This window comes from Lygodium microphyllum, chromosome 17 (genome assembly GCF_053477565.2).
Source record: "Lygodium microphyllum isolate KBCC chromosome 17, Lygodium_microphyllum_v1.1.10, whole genome shotgun sequence".
NCBI lineage: Eukaryota > Viridiplantae > Streptophyta > Polypodiopsida > Schizaeales > Lygodiaceae > Lygodium > Lygodium microphyllum.
This window is the reverse complement of record NC_141151.1, coordinates 38,071,746-38,095,855: the sequence shown is the minus strand read 5'-3', so window position 1 is coordinate 38,095,855 and position 24,110 is coordinate 38,071,746.

Below are 24,110 nucleotides of genomic sequence, written 5' to 3'. Positions count from 1 at the left end.
ATGTGGCTAACGCTTTCCTAGATCCGGGTACTCCAGAGACTGGCGTGTGGATAGAAGGCTGCTTTATTTCAAATGCACTGATTGATGGTGGTTCATCAGTGAACATTATGACGGATGTGACAATGAAGGATCTAGGCCTACAAGGTGTGCAACCCACCCAATGGCTCATCAGACTGGCGGATCAGAGTAGAATCAAGCCTTTGGGCATTCTCCCATATGTGAAGACTACAGTGGCTGGAAAAGATTATTGGCTGACCTATCTGGTGGTGAAGCCAAACTCTTATGGCACATCCTATCCTCTGTTACTAGGCAGACCATGGCTTTTTGAAGCCCGAGCAAGGACGGATTGGTTCAAAGGAACCTTGACCTTGGGTAGAGGACCCAACAAAGTGGTGCTGAAACTGTATGGTTCTCAAAAAGGACATGGATCCACCTCCTTGGAATTATCTTCTGACTCTCCTAATGAGGTTACGGATGGAACATCAGCAGACGAAGATGTTGTCAAATAGATCCTTCCCAAGAAAACAGTGGCACATTCCTTAACAGTGGATACTGTAAGCCGACTTCCAAAAGATGCAAAGCCATTATCAATGGGTGAATACTTCCTGCCTGAACCGGGAATGACTTCTGAAATCACTTCTGATAGTGAGATAGAAGCATGGATGTACTGCTCTCCCTGTTACATGGCCACAGCAGAGACGGAGGCAGGAGAGGAAACAGAGAATCTGTTTTTCTGTTACAGAGCGCCTACAGAAGCAGAAGCAGAGACAGAGACAGAAGAGGATGGATATGATATGGACGAAGAAGATTATGAAAGTCCAATGGAAGGGTCTATCCCACCTACTGAGGATACATTTGAGGAAGAAGTTCCAGAAGCATCAGAAGCAGATGGGCTCATGCTATGGAACAGAATGGCAATGATACCATTTGGTCTAGTAAATGGATCTTCTCATATGCAAAACCTTTATAAGAAATGGATTAAGAAGAGCAAGCCGTCTTTCAAAAGTGGCTCCTTCCGTCCTAACCCATCCTTGCCAAAGAAAGATGATGATGATGCACCGTGCCAACAAGCACCAATCCCACAAACCCAATAGGCATCAGAGGGTCCCTGTTATGTGACGTTCTTGGATGTGTCATCTTCGGAAGATGAGTCTTCAAGCCAAGATGTAATTAGTCTTGAAACCAAACCCGAAACAACTCTTATCCCATTCCAACGTCTTAAGGAGCAACCTAAGTCTCCACCAAAAGAAGAAGTTGGTTCTAGTGGGACATCAGAAGAGGACACCACTCCCTTGAAGGAGTCGGATCTCTACCCAGAAGCAGTCCGCGGGACCTTCATCCGTGAAGTAGAAGGTGAAAGGCAGTTAACCTTTGTGAATGCTGAAGGCATTGAACGCCACTTGAAGGTGGGTAGCAGCCTTCCAGAAGAGGAGTTGTCAACCTTATACAACTTGTTGAAAGAAAATTTGGACGTGTTTGCATGGTCTTACAAAGACCTAAAGGGGATTGATCCCACAATATGTCAACATCATATTGACTTGGAGCCTGATGCCAAGCCAGTATGGCAATGACAGAGGCGAATGAACCCGAATTATTCCACATTGGTGAAAGCGGAGCTGCTGAAGCTTCTGGAAGCCGAGTTCATTTATCCAGTGGCAAATAGTGAATGGGTTTCACCCATCGTGGTTGTACCCAAGAAAAATGGCAAATTGCGAATATGTGTGGATTTCCGAAAGCTTAATTCCAAGACGAAGAAGGATCACTTTCCTATCCCTTTCACAGACCAACTGTTGGACACAGTGGCAGGACATGAACTTTATTCCCTTCTGGATGGATTCAGCGGATATAACCAAGTCCAAATTGCGGAAGAAGACCAGTCCAAAACAACCTTCACCACAGAATGGGGGACCTATGCTTACCGAGTGATGCCATTTGGGCTCTGCAATGCCCCTGCTACTTTCCAACGAGTCATGATGGCTGCATTTCAAAATCATCTGCACGACTTTATTGAGGTATATTTGGATGACTTCTGTGTCTATAGTTTGATCTGTGAACACTGGGAACACCTGGAACAATGTTTTGACCGATGCCGGGAGTATGGGATTTCCCTCAACCCCGACAAATGCATCTTTGGGGTCTCTTCTGGAGTTCTATTGGGCCACATTGTCTCTGCACAAGGGATATCAACAGACCCTACAAAGATTGAAAAGATCACAGCTCTGACAGCACCCACCAACCTCAAACAGTTGAGGGGATTCCTAGACCATGTGGGTTACTACAGAAGGTTCATAGCCCACTTTGCAACAAAGGCAACCTCCTTACACAAGCTCCTGAGGAAAGATGCAGAGTTTACTTGGACGGAAGAATGTGACAAAGCCTTCCACACTTTGAAGCAGTGTCTGATTGAGGCACCCATTCTGCAACCTCCTGATTGGACGAAAGAGTTCCATGTACACACTGATGCATCTATTGAAGGTTTAGGTGTTGTCCTCTGCCAGAAGGGCTCCTCGAAGTTGGATCAACCGATCTATTATGCAAGCCGAAAAGTTATTGATAGGGAACGGAACTATACAGTGACAGAGCTGGAGTGCTTGGCAATGGTGTTTGCCCTGGAAAAGTTTCGCCATTACCTCCTATCTACCCACTTTAAATTTTATGTGGATCATGAGGCCCTGTCCTTCTTGATGAACAAAGCGGATGTGAAAGGACGAATGATGAGATGGCTCCTTTTATTCCAGGAGTTCGACTTTGAGGTGATTACTAAGCCTGGTCGTTCCCATGTTCTGGCTGATCATCTGTCGCGTATCCCACAAACTGCAGACGAGGAGCAGGATGATCCAGACCTCCCTGATGCTTCCCTATTCTTGGTAGAAATTGTAACTCCCTGGTATGCAGACATTGCCAATCTGCTGGCAACCCAACAGTATCCTCCTGGTATTTCTAGTCGGGAAAGGAAGAAGCTCATGCTAGAATCAGCCCCCTACACCCTGCTAGGCGGTGCACTGTACAAGAAAGGCAAAGATGAAGTGCTCAGAAGATGTGTTGCAGGAGAAGAGATTGGGATTGTTCTGAAGGCTTGCCATGACGAGCCATGTGGAGGTCACTTTGCAGGAGAAGCTACAGCTAGAAAGGCTCTGCTAGCAGGATATTGGTGGCCTACCATTCATAAGGATGCCTATGATTACTGTAAAAGATGTTATGCTTGTCAAAGAATGGGGAAACCCACCAAGACAAGTGCCATGCCACTGCAACCTATCCTTCCCTTAAAGCCGTTTGAGAAGTGGGGCATTGACTTCGTAGGTCCGATCGATCCTCCTACCAGAAGGAAATAGAACAGATACATCCTCGTATGTACGGATTATGTTACAAAGTGGTGTGAAGCTAAAGCCCTCAAGCGGGACGATGGTAACAGCGTGGCCCTGTTCATATACGAGAATATCATCACCCGTTTTGGCAGTCCCTTAGAGCTGGTAAGTGATAGAGGCACGCATTTTCTCAACAAAGTCATGGAAGAGTTGACAGAGTTGTATAAGATCCGCCATCGCAAGTCCACTCCTTATTACCCTAGAGCCAACGGCCAAGTCGAAGTCACCAATCGCATCCTCTGCTCGATTCTGACAAGAACAATTGCCGCACATCGTCGTGATTGGGATGATCGACTTACAGAGGCCCTCTGGGCGTACAGAACCTCCCATAAAGCAGCAACGGGACAGACACCTTTCCAGTTGGTGTATGGAACAGAAGCTGTTTTTCCTGTTGAACTAGAATTACCCTCTTTGAGAGTGGCTATCAAAGAGCGTTTGGGAGATGATGATTCACTGCAACGCCGTCTCCTGCACTTGGAATGTTTGGACGAAATTCGTAGGATGGCTCTACAGTGCATGGAAGCCACGCAAGCTCGACGTAAGGCTTACCATGAGAGTTTCATCAAGCACAAGGAGTTCAAAGAAGGTGATTTGGTCCTAGCCTATGATTCACGCTTTGGCAAGTTTCCTGGCAAGCTCCAATAGCGGTGGATGGGCCCCTATAAGGTACTTGCAGTCAACCCTAATGGCTCTGTCCAAGTACAGACCGTTGATGCCTCTGATGATCCCTTTCTGATCAATGGATATCGCTTGAAGAAGTACTTCCCTCCTTGGGGATCTTGACAATTATGGACACTTGATCCTTTCCCTCGTTGGCGCGGCACTGCACTCCTTATGCTGCTACTTCTAATAGCCGTTCTTCAGCCACTTCTGATGAGGTGGACGCAACCCTCTGTCCCCTCAAAACCCCCTTTCAGCCTTGATCTCTTATCCTCTATTTTCCACCAGCGACAGTGGCGAGGTGGGTTCTGACAAATGGTCTTTCTACCATGCCCTTGCTCAATATTGAAAAAAAAAAGAAGAAAAAAAAAACAAAACATATCGGTCATGGGAGAAAAGGACTTAGGTCCCTGTCATGCCGACCTATTCTTCGAGAAAAGGTGGAAACACCCTCGGGAATAGGAGAAAACAAGAAAAAAAACCAAAGAAAAAAAAAACAAAAAAAAAACAAAAAAAAACAAATCTGTTATGAGAGAAAAGGAAGCAATTCTCTGTCATAGCAGGCCTCGTTCCAAGAAAAGGTGATAACCACCCTTGGGCGAGAAGCTGGCTGTGGAAAAGGTGGTAACACCCGGCATTCCAGACAGGGATTCATTAATTAATATTTCCAGGATCCAATTCCGAAGCTGCCTCTCTTGGTACGCTGCGTCCTGGGTCTCTCTGCAAAGTGTCTAACTGTCCTCCAGCAGATGACATGTCCTATTCAATACAATGTTCGATTTGATAGCTACCTCCCTGGGTACGCCTCTTCAACAACTGATGATGTGATCTTCATCGACAAACAATCGAGTGATGTGAGCTTTCATCCTAACCGGATGGGGAAGTGAGTATGGTTGCCCTCTGTATCTATCAACAGAGAGTGAGACAGAGGGTGGGGCGAGAGACCAGTCTTTTCCCTTCAAATCAAATGAGAGGTGAGAAGTGTGAATGAAGTGTTGCACGCACGGGATGGGCCTCTCAAAGCACAAAGCACAATTTGTTTCTGTGCACTACACCATAAGGCTCCCTGGCCTTCCTTCTTGCACCGTATGCCGGCACAAGGCGGGATGCACTGTTGCACCATCAAATCCGCACAAGGCATACAACCTTTGCACAAGTGACTGTGAGGATTACATCAATGGGTTTCAGGAAAAGGCTGCCCTCCTGTATCTATCAACAGAGAGTGAGACAGAGGGTGGGTTGAGTGTGACTGGAGTTTCTTCAATCAATTACTGAGAGGTGAGATTGAGGGACGTTACGACACTTGGAGTTAGGTATGTTCCCGTTTCCCTGTGCACCCACGAGATGGGTTTTTGCCGTCATCACAAGACACATCACCCTGTTCTGTACACTGTACTGTAAGGCTCCCTTGCCTTCCTCCTTGCACTTATGCCAGACGGGTTGGACGCACTACTGCACCATCAACTGTGCACCCTGGCATACTCCTTCTGCACCATTTCCCCTTGTCGATTCCTCAACCGGGTATGAGATATGGGTTTTAATCATTCTTCCTCGAGTGATATTAGTCATGGGGCGAGTGACTGTTCTTTTATCTCATTTGAGTGATTGTGAGTTGAGTGTAGTATCCCTCATCATCATCGACAAATTTCCTGTGATTCCTTCCATCAGCTACCTCCCTGGTGCTGCCGCGTGGTCCCTGCCATGACGAACATGCGCTGTAAAGATGCCTTGGTCCCTCTAGCGCCGACAACCACACTGGACGTGCCGTCGACACTCAACCCTGCTTCTTGACGAAATGGGCCAAGTTTTTCTAACCCTCCCACTTCTGTTTCTTCGTGACAGTCATGTTTTAAGTGTGGGGACGTTAGTGGATGATCCGTGGCGTGGTCCTAGGTCCCTGTTGCTCGGTTAACCCTATCCGTTAAGGTCTTAAGTGTGGGGACGCGTCCCTGCGCGTCTACGGTGCATACCTTTCTGCATATGCCTTACCCTGCTCATGCATGTATGCCATGACTTGCTTTTACCCTCATGGGGTCCCTTCCCACCCACCCGGTTATGTTCCACCCACCTTTGGGGCCGTTCCCTTCCAGTTTTCCTTCATTCCCTGATTTTGCGATCCTGTCCTGTGAAGGTACCCCACGTTCACCAAAGTCCAAATCCAGCCTCATAGCCCTGTTCCTCCCTTTGCCCTGACCATTTTTCCTTTTCAGCTACCCCTGTTCCGGTGCACGGTTTTTGAGTTATTAATTTTTGAAGCATTTTGCACAATTTAGTCGGTTTTCCATGTGAACGCGCTTTTCTTGCTTGGGAAACATGCTCTGACATCATAGCCCTGCCAATCACTTTTTCCCTGACATTTTTCCTTTTTCCTCCGCATCATTCCGATACATGGTTTGTCCATTATTAATTTTCCGGTTTTTTACACATTTTTCGTGCGTATTTTTGATCTTTTTCAATGTGACTCTGCCCTATTTGCATCGGAATTCCAATTTGATTTGACAGCCGTGTCCCCTGTGCCTCCCCCTACCTTTTTCCTTTTTCCTCCACCCTTTTTCGACTTTCAGATTTTTACTTATTAATTTTTAAATGAGTTTTTTGGCATATTTTTGGAGTTTTTCGCATAGGAACCCCTCCTCCTTCCACCGGAACTGCGTTTTAACGTGATACCCCTGTGCCACTCCTCCCTGCGGACATTTTTCCTTCTTACTGCATGTCATTCCGGTGACCGGTTTGTCCGATATTAATTTCCGATCCCATTTTCGGGTTTGTTTTTTGGGTTTTTCCCATGTGAACGCGTCTTATCTCCGTCAGAATTATGTTTTGATATAATAGGATTGTCGGGCACATCTTTCTGCACAGTTTTCCTTTTTTCTTCACCTCATTCCGATGCACGGATTTTTTGATATTAATTTTTAATTGCGTTTTTTGGTTTTTTTTGGGTTTTTTGCACGTGACCGCCCTTTACCCCTCCCAAAATCTCCGTCATATATTTTTATTCTCTTCCGCCTACCGTCCTGCCCACTTCTTGTTTTTACGCTATTTCGTTTTGCCGTCCGGATTGGGAGTTATTAATTTTTCTTTCTTTTTACGTGTATTCGCGCGCCCGTTTTGCGCGTGAACGCGCCCTTTTTCGATTTTACGCATCCCCACGCGCCCCGGTCGTGTCCGCATAACCCGTACCGTCATCCCAGCGTCGTTTCAATTCCATCACGGTAAATTTTTTTACCCCGCCCCGCGCATGTGCGCGGGACGGGGGTACGCGCCCTTGTCCCTACCCAACCACCCTGCCCACCCCCTACCCTACCCTACCCTTGTCCCTACCCAACCCCCCAGCCCGCCCATTGCCCCTGCCCACCCCTTCCCCCCAACCGCCCGACCCCTTCCCTCCCGCCCTCTCCATCTCCCTCTTCTCCCTCATCTCCCTCTTCCTCCTCCCCTCTTCTCCTTCTCTGTCGTCGCCATCCTCCCTCCTCTTCTCCTCCTCCCTCCTCTTCTCCCCCTTCCTCCTCTTCTTCTCCCTCTCTCCTCCTTCCTCCCCTCTCCTTCCCCTCCTTCCTCTCCCTCCAGCGCAGGCCGCCGTCAGACGCACGTCCCGCCGCCGCCGCTCGCCTTCGTCTCGCCGCCGTTCGCGCCCTGACCGCCGCCTCTGGCCCTGCTGTGGACCTCCCGCGCCCGCCCCTGTGCCACCGCCTGTGGCCCGGCGCCCTGGTCGCCGCCGTTCGCGCCCTGATCGCCGCCCTGGTCGTCTGTGGTGCCACCGCCCGCCGCCGCTCCTCGCCAGCGTGCCACCACCCGCCGCCGCCATCCACCTCCCCTTCCTCCTCATTTTCCTCTTCCACCTCCTCCCTCAGGTTAGTGACTAACCTAATTAGTGTTCACTAACCTAATTAGTGTTAACTACCCTAACCAGTTCAACTAACCTAACCATTGCCCCTAATTAACTAACCCTAACTAGGACTGACTCGGTTAAACTAAACCTAATTAGGATTAACTAGGCTTAACTAGGATTAACTAGGACCCTAGTTAACTAACCTAACCCCACCCCCTAACCACCTAACCCTAGTTAGTTTACTAACCCTAGTTAACTAACCTAACCCCACCCCCTAACCACCTAACCCTAGTTAGTTTACTAACCCTAGTTAACTAACCTAACCCCACCCCCTAACCAACTAACCCTAGTTAGTTAAACCTACCACTAACCCTAACCCCACCCCTAGTTTACTAACCCTAGTTAGGTTACTCTAACCCTAAGTTAGTTACACTAACCCTACCCTAGTTAAACTAACTTTAGCCTAGTTACACTAACCCTCCTTAGGTTAGTCCCCACAGACCTAACTTAGTTTACTAACCTAACTTAACCTACCCTGACTTATCCAACCTGACTAACCTGACCTGACTTGACTTCCTGTGACTAACACGACTTACCCACACTAACTAGACTTAACTGACTTACTTCTAACTGACTTATCTGATTAACATGATTTATGTGATTTAATTAATTTCTAATTCATTTTCCCATCAAAAAAATTCAGAAAATTTTCTATAAATTCCTTTTGCTTTTTGCCAATTTTTGGGAGTTTGTCCGCTGGCGATTACCTACCCTATAATTTTTGAAAATTAAATATTTCCTAATTAATCCCCCAAATTGCCAATAAATGTCAAAAATTCATTTAAAAATAGTCAAAAATTCTTAAAAAAATCTCAAAAATTCCCCTCACCTCCCTTGCTCATTTTCCATTTATTCAACCATCAATAATCACAACTTAACACCAAAAAACCAAAAAAAAACCCAAAAAAATCATAAACAAATAACAAAATAAAAATAAACAACCAACACAAACCAAATCCACACATCTGCTAAGGTGTTGTCGTTGTTGTTTCATCAGTGATCTTTACTTTTCCTTTACTGGATTCACTTCTTTTGGGAGACTCTTCCATGCGCATTTCTGCATTACATACACACCCCTTCCAGGCATTCTCCTTGATTGTCTGTGTTTGTGGTGTGTGTGTAACCATCTGAATGGCGCCTTCTCATGCTCCTCCCCCTATCCAGTACGTCCCATTAGTTAGTAGGGATTACTCTTCCCTACTTACTTTTGAGCCCCTCACAAAGGCGGGCCTTGCTGCTTTTGTGGCTACTCCTTTTCCCCTGCTTCCAGAGGATCCGTCATTATGTGATGAGTTTCTGGCCTCTTACAGCAAGAAGACAGGACTAGTCCAAGGCATTTCTATGACTTTGACATCTCGAGGCTTAGGGAAGGCTCTGTCTCTACCCTTCAAAGGTGAACCTTTTGTGACCACTCGTCAGCTCTTCTCTAATGAAGAGATTATCAAGCTGTTGCAAAAGCAGACAAGGGAAATCCTCGATGTTAAGAAGGTGATAAACTCTTCAGGAGTTTCCTTTTCTATGATCACTGATCCCGTATGGAAGACGATGTGTCAGTTCCTTCAGGACAGGTTTATGCCTGCCAAAACGCCATCCCATTATTTGTCCAAAGAACTTTTCACAGCTTCCAGGATGGTGTTGAAAGGAGTTGCTATTGATTGGAGCACTTACCTCCTTACTAAAATGGATCAGCATTTTGTTAAAGTCACCAGGGGTAATGTTACCAATGTCACATATGGATCATATTTGTCTGCCTTCTTGACCTATTCAGGTTTACAGAAGACTATGCCTCCACCTCCCCCATCAGATCCAGTACCTCCTCCTCCACCTTCAGAAGAGTCAGAACCCATTGACATAGAGGATGATGATTCTCCGCCTCCCCTAGTCATACAGCGCAAACGCTTGAAGAGGGTAGCGGATAAAGCTCCTTCTGTACTTCCCTCAGTGCCTATCCCTGCTACTTCTGGCAGTGAACTCCCTGGGTATCTCACTTGTAATAACCTGTTCAGAGCACATCGAGAAGGATCCTTGGACATATCAGTTCCTTCCCTGAACAGTCTCGTCTCAGGAGATGCCATTCCTTTCCTTTGCAAGGATATTCAAAGTTCCATTGAGTTGTCAGTGACAGCCTGTGTTCAACAGCTGTACGCGTCTTTTTATGAAGAGCTCATGAAGTCTAAGGACCAGTTGCATAAGGCAACATCTGAGTTAGCTTCTGCTAAGGATACCCTAGCAGATTTGTTTAAGCAAATGGAACAACAAACCCAACTGGTTGCCACCCAAAGCGATGAGATCTCTTCTTTGAAGACCCAGTTACTCGAGGCTCAATCCCAGGTTACTAGCCTTTCAGAGGAGAAGGAGAGGATGTCCAGAGAAGCGAAGGAATTCCAAGCTATCTTAGATCACAAGCTTTCAGCTTTACAGATGGCTAATGACACAGTGGCCAACCAAGCCTCCCAAATCAAGCAGTTGCAAGATCAGCTTGCAAAGTTCTGCTCTGTTCCTCCAAGCCCTAATGTTCCATTGATTCCTTCTCTTTCACAACAGGACTTGGCTGCTCTTCAGAGACAGGCTACTTTGTGCCCTCTATTCCAAGATAAAGTGGAAAGATTGCAGTCCAGAATGGACTTGTTATGGTCTACCTTTGAACAGTTTCAGGGATATGTCTTACCAGACCATTCTTTCTTTGTCCACTACCACTTACAGAAGTTGGTCTTCTATATGAAGCTTTCCACGATGGATTTATCTTTTCCAGAGGATGGTTGGAGTGGGGCTTGGTCTGCTGAGTTGTTGACAGAGGTAGTCAGAATGGTCTTTGAAGATTCTGTCACGCCAGATACCATGTTGATGTCATACATGTATCTCCGAGGAGATTTGTTAATTCCAGATGAGGTAGATATGGCATGGTATGTGGGGGATGTGGTCTTACAGGCTGTTTTGTATGTTAATCATTTGGAGTTGCGCATAGCTGACATGTTCCAAAGTTATTCCTCCAAAGTAGCTGATTGTCAGGATAATTCGTGGCATCCCATGATTGATTCAGTGGTCCTAAATCAAAGACAAAACACAGCTCCTACCTTTGCCCAGAGTACTAACCAACTGAGGATGGATCTCTTAACCTATCTTTCCAAACATAATCCATTTGATGCTACCTTCTTTGATGCCTATCATAGACGATCTCTCTTAGGACCTTCTGTTCCTACCCTCCTCTATTACCAACAAATGGCTCACCGCTATGCTATATATCTTTCCCTTTGTCAGTCTAATTCCACCATTATTTTACCTCTTCTTTTCCAACCTTCATCTTTCCCTCAAATTCCTATTTTCACTTACTGTTCCTTTATTGAGGATAGGGTATTTTCCCCTTCTCCACCCTGTCCTTCACCCCTCATTAATGTACCCTCCACATTTCCTATTTATCAGCTAACACCGTTCCTTAGTGATTCCTTACAAATTTCTGCCACTCCTTCTTTAACCTTTTCTTCCTTTTATGATTTTTCCTATCCTTCCCTACATCCACTTTCCCTTATTCCACTACCCTCTCCTAACACTTCCATATCTCAACCACCTCAGTTAGTTAGTGACTATGACGGGTTTGATAATCAGATTTCCAGAAGAAGGGGATGGAGTTCGGATGATTGCCTTACAGGACTGCAGATTAATTGGCCAGTAGTTCCAGGAGAATGGACAGCTTCTAGTCAAGCTTATCAGAATTATGTTCATTTTGCCCAACAGTATTCACAGTCTGCAGATCCCTCAGTGAGATTAACTGCTCACTTTGCTTGGTACCTGGCGTATATGCATAGGCACTCTCATAATGATTCAAAGCCTATTCCAAAGTTGTGCATGAATGTCAATGTAAGCATTGATTCCCAGCAGCTGGAGATACTGTATTTTCATGCCCTCTGTTTGCCTAGCAGATACCTGGTCCTGTTGGAAAGGATGTGCTGTCTCCAATTTTTTCAAAATCCTCCCAAAAACTTTGTAGATGAATCCTTATCTATGGATCGCTTCCGACAACATCAATCTTTTAAAAGGGATCATCTTCATTGATACCTTTCCAATGTATAATGGAAGCTTTTTAATGAACAACTCTCTTTTTGAAGGAGTCATTCAGATGGTTGTGTTGTGTATTAGTGTTTGTGTTGTGAGTTCATTTATGTCAAACGAACGTGGTGGTTTCCTATTGGATTTTGTGTACGAGCTACGTTTTGGAGATTTGTGGTGATGGGGTCGTGGTTGCAGAGTTGAAGCTGATGCTGATGAAGAAGAAGAAAACTCTTATATCCTTTACAAATTTGTTGTGATTTTTTAGTTTGCTAAGAGGTGTTAATGTATAAAGGGTTTTCCTTTCTTTGTATTTTTATATTAGAAACAGGTTATAAGTTGGGGTCGTGGTGGATGGATTCTTTTTGAAGAGATATTGACGATCAAAGTTGAGCTTTTCCCTGAACTTGTATTCCCTTTTTCCTGGGTCGCGAGGACGCTTCCTTATTAAGTGTGGGGATATGTTGAGTGTTGAAATGACTTGTTTTTTGGCTGATTTTTGTTGTTTTTGAGAGCTGAATGGTTGATTTTATGAGATGATTGATTGATTTGGAAGTGGTTTGAGAGTGTTTTGGATGATATTGATTGAGTTTTGGAAGTTCATGATGTTTGTTAGTGGTTCTGTGATGTTCTGATAGGTTCTGTTTTGTTCTGTTTTGCTCTGTTTTGGTCTGTTTTGTTCTGATTGTCTTCTGTAAGGAGGGATGGAGTATTGATTGATGAAGATTGAGATTTTGTGAAAGCTTATTGAATGGTTTTTGAGAGTTTGGAATGGTTTGAGTATGAGTTATGAGGTTTTGATAACCTTCTGTAGGTCTTCTGTAGAGCTTCTGTTTCTGTTCTGTTCTGTTCTGTTCTGTACTGTTCTGTTCTGTTCTGTTCTGTGACTGTTCTGTATGCTTCTGTATGTGTTCTGATGGATGAGAGTGTAGCTTGGGAAAGTTTTCTAGCCTTGGAAAGAGGTGAATACAAGTGCAAAAGAGCTGAAAGAAGTGGAAGAAGTAGCTGCTGAAGACTCAAGTGAAGACTAGAGTGAAGTGACAGTAGTGAGCTATGAAAGGACACTGTAGTGGCTCTGGTGACTCTTCATATCAAACATACCTCTTGGGAGGGGTATCCACGACCTAAGAAGGATTATTGAGAGTGATTTTAGAGAGATTTTAGTGAGGATATGATGTATTATTGATGGAGTGAGAGAGAGAGAGTCAGAGATAGCCAATTCTACTCAAACAGAGTGATTGTATATGAGAGATTGAGAGAGAAGACTATGAAGACTATGAAGATGAATACTATGTGCCATTGTGATCATATGAAACATGATAAACAAGCTTGTTGATGTTACAATATAGATTTTCTTGCAAGAGAATTCCCTTTTCCTTGGTGTTCCTCTCGGGGCTCCAAGAAGAGAGAAACCTAGGAGAAGATGGGCAGTCAGAAGATAATGATTCAAGTGATGAGTACAAAGACTACTACTCTACAAATGAGGAAAGCGAGGAAGAGACCGAGACAATAGAGTATGACACGGATGGCAAAGTGATCAAATAGATATGAGTAGACTCCAACTCACGGAAAGCCAAGGTCCTTACAATCAAAAGAGGAGCCTTTAGAACGGAATGCATCTATACTTGGTTGGACCACCTAGGGGTAATAGACCACAAGCAAGCTATATTAGTTCAACCAAGTACTGCACCACTTCTTAGAACAAAATCGACCTCAGAGAGCTACAACCACCAAGGGAAACTCCTTCTAGTAATGGTTGTGAGTTGACTCCGAGTCAGAAGTGAGCTTTGAAAGTGACCTGACCAACTAGGACCAAACACACCAAATGGGACCTCCCAATCCACCTAAGGTGCAAGTGGTTGAAGGAGGACAAGAGGAAGCAGCCAAGGGGATTGCAAACCAAGGAGCAATGGAAGCCCCATGACCTACCAAAACACTTCATGAAGTTCAAAAAGAGCGACATGGTAGTGATCTTGTTAGGAGCTAAGAAGTAAGGACAAGAAAATAAGCCAATAGAAGGGCTTGCTAGTGTCAAGGAAACCAACTTGACTAGGGAAGGGGAAAATCCTTTGCCCATGTTCATAGCTGATGACTTGACTGAGCAAGAGGAGGCTAATCTCATCCTTCTCCTGCAAGAGTTCATAGATGTATTTGATTGGTCCTTAGATCTAAGGGTTGTGACCCATAACATCCCGATGACTCCAAATGCAACACCAACTAAACACAGCGGCCATACCCGATGGATCCAAGTTACGCAAATGCCATCAAGGAAGAGATAGATAAGTTGTTGAATATCGGATTCATCTACAAAATTGAGCACACGAACTAGGTATTGCCCATAGTGATTGTCTTGAAGAAGAAAGGAAAGATTCGAGTGTGTGTAAACTATAAAAAGGTCAATGTTGCAATCAAGAGAGATAATATCCATTGCCCTACATGGATCACATGCTCAAAAGAGTAGTGGGAAAGGGGCCTACAGTTTCTTGGATGACTTCTCACGCTATAACTAGGTGTAGGTACACCCCGCTAATAGGCATAAGATAGTGTTTGCAATAGAATGGGCTGTGTTTGCCTACATAGTCATGCCATTTGGACTAATGAATGCACCAGCTACCTTTTAGTGCCTCATGTATAAACATCATATTGGGGAATATGGAAATTTTCCATAAGTTTGGGACACGTGGTCAAATCTTTGAATTTGTCATAACTTGAATACTATAACTCCAAATGGAGTGCTCTATAGCTCTATAGATTCCATTTTTCAAGCGCTTTTCAATTATAGGTCACATCATATGGTTTTGAGAATTTTATGGGCATGTTATCTGGGTGCCACCCTTTTAGTATTCAAAAAGTGGGAATTGGGAGATTCCCAAACTCACTAACATTGTGTTTATACCATCTCTAAAGACATACTTAGACAAGAACTAGAGGTGTTTGTTGATGATCTATCCACTCACTCTAGTTGGAGGGAACACCTAGATAAACTTGGCGTAGTCCTTGAGCAGTGTAGGTTGTATAACCTCTCCTTGAACCCCTTGAAGTGCCAGTTCTAGGTGAAGCATGGATGTGTCCTAGGCACATGGTGTCTAAGAACAGCATTGCCACCAACTTCTCCAAAAGTCAGAATCATTGTCAATCTACCACCACCCATGAACTATAAGGGAGTTCGGTGCTTCCCGATACACACAAGGTAGTATCGGTGATTTGTTTTGAACTATGCATTGATCACTAGGCCCCTTTATAAATTGGTGATCATATTCAAGTGGACCGAGGAATGCTAACCTGCATATGGGAAGTTTAAAAATGCTCTCATGACTGCATTGATTCTACAAGCCCTAGATTAGAACATAACATTCCACGTGTACATTGATGCATCAAACTTCATCGTGGGAGCTATTTTGTGTCAACTTGATGAACATAATCTTGATTATCATGTGAGATTTGCTAGCAAACAACTCGCGGATATGGAGATGAAATACTCCACAACGGAAAGGGAAGGCCTAGCCATGGTATTCATTTGAAGTTTCATCATTATCTTTTGGCTACGCCCTTTGTCTTCTTCGTTGACCATCAAGCCTTGCTTTACCTGGTGAACAAACCTTGCACTACATGATGCATAGCTAGGTGGTTGCTTCTTCTTCTAGAATTTTACTTCTTTATGGTTGTACGCAAGGGTAAGCAGCATTACATGGCAGACCATATGTCCCATATACCCATAGGAGAAGCTGTTGCACAGTGGGGCATTGTAAACGACTTGCCTGATGTGCACCTATTTAGCATGTCTAGTGAGAGAAGAGACCTTTTTCAGGGCCAATCTAATGCCATATTTGGGTAGATGATATAGTCCAAGTCCTAGAGCATGGATTGCCTAAGAGACATATAGAGAAGGCTAGACTAAATTGCCTTATTCTTAATATTTAGCCCTATCAGTTAATTATTAGCCAGCTCTATAGACTAAGATAGGACGGGTTATTGCAAAGATACATGTGTGAGCATGAAATGCATGAGGAGCTTGTTGAAAATAGAGACACTATAGCATGCAATGTGTTGCAATCTCAACTGTGGTGGCCCACCCTATTCAGTGATGCTACTAAGTTCATGAAGCATTGCGACGAATGTCAAAGGACCAAAGTACCCATCCATAAGGACAAGATGGAGTGGACCCCAGTAATAGCATGACAGCCCTTTGAAAAGTGGGGGATCAACTTTATTGGGCCAATTAGTCCCTAGTATAGTACTCGCAAGCCAAGTACATCAAACAAATTATCTCATGAAATTGGCCAAAGCTCAAGCCACTAGGAAGAATGACGCTAGGACCACAGCTAAGTTCCTTTGAAAGCAGGTGATCTCGTGATTCAACTGCCCAATTGAGCTAGTTAATGATCAAGGCACGCACTTCATTAATGAAGTAATTGCCCATTTTCTATCCATATTCTTGATCATCCATAGAAAATCATCACCATACTACCCTCAAGCTAATGGTTAGGCAGAATCCATGAACAAGATCCTAGTGAACACCCTGACTAAGGTAATCTCTGCCTTATGTAGTGACTAGGACAATAAACTCATGGCAACGCTATATGGGCAGGATAGCCTACAAGAAGGCCGTAGGGCAAACACTGTTCAAGCTTACCTATGGGACTGAAGCAATCCTACCAATGGAGTTTTTTGTTCCAAGCTTGAGAGTAGAAATGCAAGAGAGATGGGATGGCAAGGAGGCATGGACAGAACACGTGGTAGAGCTAGAATGCTTTCTAAGACCTGACTCATAGCTACCCATGTGAAAAGGTAAGACATAAGAGCTAGTTTTACAAGCATGTCAAACAATGTGATTTTTAGCATGCTAACCTAGCATTATTATACTTTGTAAGGGGCCATAAGCAGAAGATGAAATTCATAGGATTGGGGCCTTTCAAGGTTTGCAACATTAGTCAAATTGGAAATGTAGATCTCAAGACCCTAGAAGGAGAGGGCATAGGCTTCTTCAATGGCAGTCGCCTCAAGAAGTATACCCCCCAATGCATCCACTACACGAATCTCCAATGCTAGAACCCCCTATAGATGTAACATTTGCCACTATCACGAAGATTGGAAAGAGGATGAGAAAACTATAGAAGCTACCTACCTATGCATATTATTGACTACCCAAAAGACACATGTCTTTGATGTGCTTTTATTGATGAGGGAGCTGACTGTAATATCCTTACGCACGATCATTGGACCTCATTGGTCAGCCCCAACCTACTAGCATTAAACTCAATCCGTTTGGGAGATAGTCCTACTCAATGCTGGAAAGTGCAAAATAGCAGTCTCTATCAAGATTGAAAGCCTTTTTATGATCTTCTACATGATGCCTAGCACCAAGGCCACTGGTAAGGAATTGCTACTAGGATGTGCATTCAAGAAACAAGCACACTACAATGTCAATTATGACTTGCAGTGCATTCAACTCACTATTGGCAATGTTTGGATAGTGATGGGTTTCAACAAGGGTAGCACGGCTCCATTATAGCCTGCAATGTCACCAATAGAGGAACCAAGTGCAAGGTTTAAGGAAGGGGGTCGTAACTTATTCCACCCTACCCAGACAAACCGCCCGCAACCTAAATGAGCCACACCCAAGACCACGAAGCAATAACTCAAATGGGTGCCCAAATGCCAATTGCACTTACCTAGAAGCCAAACCACACAAACTCATAACCATAGAGCATCATGCCCTAGGCCTAGAAGGCAAAATTGGCGCTACCGAGCCAGATGAACTATCAAGCCGTTGATGGGTGCCCAAAGACCTATTGCACACTCAAGGCTACTACAAAGGCAACAATTGGTTTTGGCTACCTAAGACTACAAGCGGCACACATGCCCCTCAATGCAAGCCCTCCAACCCATCTCAAAAAAATGCTAACCTAGTGAGAAATGAGAAATCAATTGACCCAAAAAGCACAAAACCCATAGAACCTTAATGCATCTATCAACCAAAAGCACAACTAGCTACCCCTAGACCAACTCAACTTGACACTCTAGCATCCCAATAGCTCCACAAGTAGAAAGCAGTGCATCATCTGAGCACCAAGACCAACCCATCGCACAAGTGGCCGCTAAATACCCTACTGACCAATTCACAGTGCAGGCATCAATTTCTAAATTATCCAGTCCACCAGCCAAACCCCAACATCCCACAAGTCTCAGACCCTCTTATAAGCATAGATCTATCCTTGCCTTGGCTCGAACTTTGCCATAAACATAGGGGAAAATCTTGTCACCTGCATCAAATGATTGGATGCCACATTCATCATGCTAGCTAGGAGATATGAATAGCCTCCTCGAAGAGACATTAGCAATGAAAATATGCTCCTTGCCATGCACTTGGAAGGAATATGAGTTCATGTTCGTTAAGATTCCCTAGGTAGCTAAGGAATTGATCGCCAATGAGATCTCTCAAGAGTAAGCTCGCAAAAAAGGGCTAATCATATCAAATTGTAGGAGCAAAGTCCCTACAATAAGCCAAGAGCTAGAAGAACTAATAAAGCTAGCTGACTCCTCTGACTCTTCCTTTTTGCAAAAATGGTATACTCTACATCTCCAATGGGAACAAGAGGGCTGCTAAATTATGTGACCAATGCCAAGCAGAGACGCATAATCAAAACCACTAAGTATGACCCTACCTTATTCAAAGTCTTAGCCATCATGCATAAATGACCTTTAGAGGAACATATCATGGCCCATCCCTATTTGGATTGACTCCTGACTAAGACTCCTGACTAAAGAAGAACCACACATTGCTAGTAGGATAAACTCTATAGACTTCCTAACAGATGTCAGGTCATTACACAAATAGGCATTATGCCTCAAAACATGGATGGTCACACCCACTTAGATTATAACCCATAATTCTATGATTGGCTCATGAAGAAATAAAGCACCACGATCAAGTGTTTCATGCCCCTAACCCTTCATCCTCCAATCCTAGAAAGGATTTTCATCATTCTCGGGGGGAGGTGGTATGGTCAAAAGAAAACATGACTTGAACTTGAAAACTTCAAAACTTCAAATCGAATTTCAAAAGAGAAAAAGAATGAATAAAGAAAACTTGTACTTAAAGAAAAGCTTTAATGGAATTCATGCTTGGAATGTGTGGATTGCTTGAAGAATAAAAAGTTTCCATTCCTTGCTGGAACATCGCACCATTCCATAATGTTTGATCTTCAACTTTTTCTTTTTTGCAAAAGGTACTCTCAAGTAAGCTAATTGTAAACGATTGTGTCATAACAGGAACTTGAGATGGCATGCCAACTCCCATTCTCAAGGGAAAGCACAACAAGTACTAATTGGCCACTAAAACACAAGTCTACAACCAACTAAAGTACCCCAGTGTCAACAATTTAAGAGAGCTGGTGAACAAGGAAGGCATGGTGAGACAAATAGTCAACCAATGCAATCTCCACAGATACATGGAGAATGTTGGCTAGAAAATAGACCATCATAGATGCACAAAATTCCTAAGAACTTTTGACGTAAGAATGAACATCGACATAGTGACCATCAGGCACCCCACCATTCACATGCAGGCTAAAATAGTCCACACCCTTTTCTCAAGCCAAAGATATAATGCTCTCATAAACAAAATAGGCATACCATTGCTAAAGAGTCTTGCAGCCAATCCCTTGGACAAGGTGAATTGGAATGCCTACATTCGGAGGACAATACAAGCATAAGCAAACATACTAGCCACAGCACCAAGGGTGGAAAAAGGGGAGTCTTTGACTACCACAAAAGAGTCTGAGAGGAAACAACATACATCTAGGGCTTCGACTGTAGGCTTTGGAGGATTATTCATTGCCATAATTCAAGAAGACCTGGGGGAGGTGGAAAGAGAAGTAGTAGAGGAAACTCCAGAGCCATTACCAATCCAAGAGGAGCATCGCTCTTCCATCCCAACAAGCTCAACCATCTCACTTTCAATAGGAAAGCTGGGGGAAGATGCAATCCGTAAGGAACAACGGGACAACACGAATAGAGTTCCTAATGAAAAAGAGAATGATCAATCATCTCAACAGTAAGAAGCCTCAAGCAAGAGAACAGCCAGTGAGTACAAAGGCTCAAAATTGTCAGGCCAAGGGGAGAGGAAAAAGATCACTCTCAAAATCCCCATAAGAAGGACTTGATCCACCTCCAAGGAAAATAAAGAGCTGTCAGGACCTAAAACAGGACCAACACTAGTTGTAAGCACTAGCTGGGTCTCTCTATACTCAAAGAACCACACTCCTCGGCCCTGCGGTCACCAGGAGCATATAAGGGACACACTACCCTAACTACTATCGTGAATCTTGCATTTTTTCTAACTCGTAGTCCAACAATTGAGCCCCACACTCCTCAGAGGGAGTCCCTACACATAGATCGGTATAAAATACCTCGTAATAATAAACATAAGGAGGCACCCCTCCAACTGAATGTCGTGGCCCCACTTCAGCTCTCCTACATCGAGGGGATTGGCCCCTTGATGCGCCACTAACACAAATAACACGGACGTAACAAGCTCCACTCTTATTTGAAAGCAATCCAGGAGATAAGATATTTCCTCACCTAACAATTTCCCAAGGAACCCCAATACCTAAACCTATAGCTTAGGTGTCTCACAACACAGTGTGGGTCATGAGTATAAGAAACCAATTGCAATGCATCCAAGAATTGCTATGTGATATGCGCAATGTAACTGTTGTGAATGCCATAGTACTCAAAAAATTATGATTTATAAATCAGCATTGTGAAGTGCAACAAACATTTCTTTTAATGATTTCACCCTACATGTAATTCCCTAAGGGGCATCCCCGAGCATCCTCATGCTACTTAACCCCTTTTAACTTAATTTATGAACGTCCTATATGGTGTGCACAAACAAATAGATCAAAATTTCATATGTTTTCAGCAACTACTCACCATTAAAACCCCTCTTCCCCCTACCATTTAGGTTGTGCATCGTTGATAGGTGTAAAGAGCGGTTTTTTCATGTGTTTCTCTTGCAAAAACCAATGAAAACGAACTTTAACATGAAGACATAGCTAAACTTAGGCTTATCCCTTGTGCTACACCCATGTCATACATTCACAGATATAAAATATATTTTTTCTTTATTTTTATAGCACAAAAAACTAATTTTTCACTCTTTTTCTTCATTTATTTAAATAAAAATTTGTATTTTTGATTTATGAGTTGAGACTAGTCACATTTATCTACCATTGATTTTATATTCATTTCTATTCCATATGAACCCCAAAATCACACCAAAACCCCCAAATTTTATCATTTTCATGAAAACCACATAATTGCGAGTTTTGTGTGTTTTGATGTAAATTATTAAATGACTAAATTTTATGGTTTTCTTCAAGATTTGTAATAAATTTTGGCATTTTCAATCAAAGGAATCCATTTACAAACAATTTCATCAAAGATCTTTCATAAAATGAATAAAACAAATAAAACGAGTGCTTATGCATAGAAACCCGATTTTGGAGACATGTAATTAATGGTTGGGAGGCCATTAACACTTATTTCCTGCCCTTGACACTCTCTGCGACTCTGATTTACGATCTCCTCTACCCCGTTAGTGCCATTATTTCATCAGCATCTCGCATCCAACTCCTTTCCTTTCTTACGTAGATTCATATTTGTGAACAGCCTCCAAGAGGAGAGAGGAGGGAGGAGAGAGAAAGAATAGATTTTCAACTTTCTAATCAGGAAGCCATTGCACAATTTAAGACTAGCATCAGAGAGCAAAAATTTGCAGAAGTTCATTGCTAATGTCTAAATTTCAGCCTGGCATTGCCTCTCCACCAAAATTCATCTCCTTGAGGGCGGGCAGCATGTCCTAGATGGCATCATTTTGAAACGCCCCCCCCCCCCCCCCCCCCCAAATCATGTTTTTTTTTTCTTGGGCCTTTGCCCCCCCAAAAGGCATGCCCATTCTAATTTAAAACTTGGCCATTTTGTCCTTTGACCTGTCCGGCTTTACATCTCGACCGTGTGACACCCGAACTAAGTTTCGAAAAATCTTGCCTGATCAGCTTGACATACCGAACGGCTAGTTGGAAGCTCTCTCTTTTCAATCCGATAGTCAAAAATTTTACTGTGAATCTACAACCATTGCAATGGCCAAATTTTTGCATTTCCATCTTCCTTGATCTCTAAAATTGTTGGATCTTCAGGTTCTGCTTTTGTCGGCTTTAAATTCTTGCCTAAAATTTGCACTTGTCCCCTTCTTCTCGATACTTTATGGTCTTAAAAATTGCTCTCATTGGCAACCACAGGATAGGATAACTCAACCCATCAAATCCCACGAACTGGTCTATACAAACAACAACCAAAGAAAGCATCAAGCTGCCACAAAAAATATACTCAACAAATCACCAGAACAACTCTCACCCTACCCTCTGACAAAATCAAGGCATGAAAATCCACAAAGGATATGCCCATCATAATATGACAGATCCAGAGCAAATTGTTAACCAACTGCTCTAACATGGAGTGACTAAAAAGCCTATCACAGAGGTCATCCTAGTGGTGGTCTAAACTACCCACCTAACTTAGGACAACTGGGCCAGGACCTCCTACTAGGTGAGGACTCCTATAGCCTGGTCATTATAGTTTTCTTGTAACACATTTTCTTCCCAAGGTTTACATACTGGGGCGTGTAAAAAGGAGGGAGTTGAGCGTAAACTGACCCAAGGAGAACAGGGCATTGGCCTCAAGTCCTAATTCGGTACCCAAGAATCTACCAAGCTCTCGCAATGTGACACTTAATCCTTTTTGTAATGCTCACTTTTATTTTCACTCCAACCTTCCTTTGCTTTCTTTTCTTTTGGCTAGCTACTACCCCTAGGAAAACAAGGCATCAGCCTAACTCATCCCCAGGAACCTACCAGACCTTCGCAAGGTGATAATCAACTGCTTTTAAGAATTTGCTTCCTTTTTTTTTCCTTATTCTTATTGAGGGGTTAAAACCCTTTTTCACACACCTGGTAATTTTTTAGCTTGAGATACATTCAAAACTTTCTCTTTTTTCTAATTTGGCAAGCTTCTCTAATTGCCTCACACTAGCAAGGACTCCTCTATCACATGTCTTTAATGCCTAACATGAGGTAGACAATTACTCAAATCTCCCCCAGATATACCTAACCAAACCATAAGACTTCATGCCTTCATAGCCAGTTCCCATAAACAAAAAGAAAATAACCCCCACATACACATATAACATTATAGCTTAAGGAAAAAACTCAAAAAGGCGACAATACCACCTGGAATGGCCATAAGAAGCTTCTGCAACAAAGGCTCCCTCTAGGCACTTCGTCCAACTTGTGTGATGCAATCATTAAAACAAAAAACTATTAAACATACCTGTACCAAACCAAAATATGGCCCACTTGGCCTAAAGAAATATAACATTTCACAACCAATAGAACTTGTCATCTTAGCCTAAAGAGATATAACATTAGAACTGGATAGAAAGGGCCCTCTTGGCCTTATGAAATAAAACATTTTACTATCATTCAACATAGCGCACTAGTAAAGCAATCCCTTGGTCCTAATGTTACTCTACTAAAGCACAAAACCAACTAAGGATAAGGCCTCATAGGCCCTACACTAAGTGCATTAGGTTATTAGCTAGCCCCCTGCATAAATAGCGAGGGATGTCCAACAAATATGATGATACACAATCCTATGCATCCATGACAGAGTAGGAAGGTGCTAGTTAGAAGTCATTGATAATGGTGGTAGTAGACCTCTCTCAGCTTAATGGTGGTAGTAGACCATTAGCTAGTTAGAAGTCATTGATAATGGTGGTAGTAGACCTTAATTTCCCACGTACATGATCTGTCTTGCCACTCAATAACCTAATACCCTTTGCTCCACTAGATCACTCGACCTTGGTGGTAACATTGCTCAAGGTGCGGATGCTCAAAATAGGGAATGATGCATCCCATACACTCGTCTTAGTACCTACTACACATTAAATCTGAATCCTAAAGGACCTACACATGCATCAAGCCTAACATCAGCCCTTACGCATAGTAAGGCTTCAACTTATTAAAGTTAACTTTAGTCTTAAACTCTACCCCCTACAAATCTACTAGAAGGACCATAGAGCCATTCTTTCC